A 1,687-nucleotide genomic window follows, 5' to 3' on the forward strand; every position below is an offset into this window, starting at 1 on the left:
CTTCCTTCATTGCAGGGAGGGGTCCTGGGGGTCACCTAGGACCAACCCTGTCTTTGAACGATGGGGAAACTGAGGCTCAGAAAAGTTAGCTTGTGGTGAAACTCCAATGATCTATCTGTGTAGTAGGGAGAAAGCTGGCAGGGTGACCCCTGGAGCAGAAAATCCCAAATTCTTCTCAAAGGCTCTGCTGGATTCTGGAAAATCAGAGGTTCTTTGCAACCCTGCTTCCTCTGGCTAGTGTTGGAGCAAAAGTTTACTCTAGGTGGCTCGGGCTGGGGGTAGAGAAGGGAGATGGGCAGAAAAGTCATTTTCTGAGTGGCTGAGGGCTGCTTTGGGGCCAGAGACAGGCTGCTGGACTCCTTCCCATCCCCCTCTAGACCCCACTCCCCAAACCACTTGCCTGGGAAGCCACCCCCCGCCCCCCCGCACCAGTTTTGGCTCACGCTGGATCCAGGATGAACATGAGGGGGGTATTGAGGGGAGTGGCTCAGGGGCAGCCCTGTCTGTGGGCCCTGCCTGATATTCCCATGCTGTTCCTGCCCCGCGAGGCCCCTTCCGATGCCCAAATCGCCTTTTCCCAGATCCAATTAAAACAGTGTTTGGAGCAAGGTTGAAATAATCACATAATCATTTTCTCCAGTAAAGTTACTGGCTGGAGCCAGATTTGAAAGCCGAGCCGGTAATTGAATCTGAGGGGCAGCGACAGGCAGCTGAGGAGCTGGGGAGAGTGGCGGGGGCTCTCCGTGGGGCTCAGAGGCTCCTGGCTGTGACCACCCCTCCCACGGCTGGCAGTAGAGGTGTTGCAAGCCCCCTCCTACTGCCCATCACCATCTCATGCCCTTCTTCTGGTCACAGATGTCTCTGGGGCTGCAGGACTCCCAGACCACGAGAGGACAGCAGACCAGAGCCCACGCCATCGGACCTTCTCAAGTCACAGGCCAGACCGGGGAGGCCAGGTGCCCACAGAGTCAAGAAAGCCAGGACTCCAACCCAGATCTCTGACTCTCCACCCCAGGTTTCCATGTCCCTGAAGGAAGCCCTAAAGCCCAGAACTGCACCCTCTCCCCCTTCCTTCCCCACCCAGCTCCCCCCAACCTCCATCTCCCATGATTCCTTGCCTGGTCCCACCACAGCCTCTCTGCAGAGGGGAGGGGAGGGGAGGGGAAGGGATTCCCTGGACCAACGGGCCACACGTGTGGTGGTTCCCGGCACATCAACAGCTGACATGCCCAGACTGGGTGGCCCTGCCCGGTCCTCTACTGTGTCCATCCTCCCAGCACTAGACTGAGGCTCAGAATATCTGCCACTTGCGGTGACTTATTCATGTCTCACCTCTTTCCTTTCTCTTCTTCACTTAGTAAATCTTTTTTCATGTCCTTACTGCACGCAAGGCCCCGAGCAGGGTGCTGGCACGAGTAGGGGAACAACCACAACACAATCTGGGGGCCTCGCCTGCCGCTGAGCAGACAGGGGCTTTCTGGCTGAAGCGACCTCTAAGCTGGGGCCTCGGAGCTGAAGAGGGGTGTGTTTTCCCGAGATGAATGCAAAGGCTGGGAGCAGGAAAGAGCCGGGTGTGATCTCAGGCAAGTAGAGGGGCAATCTCCTGGTCTCTAGATTGTCTCCCTGCACTGCTGTCTTGCCTCTCTGGATTCTATGGAAGAAGAGACACGGAGCTACTTTGTGAGAT

This window comes from Propithecus coquereli, unplaced genomic scaffold (assembly GCF_000956105.1).
Source record: "Propithecus coquereli isolate 6110/MARCELLA unplaced genomic scaffold, Pcoq_1.0 Scaffold714, whole genome shotgun sequence".
Lineage (NCBI taxonomy): Eukaryota > Metazoa > Chordata > Mammalia > Primates > Indriidae > Propithecus > Propithecus coquereli.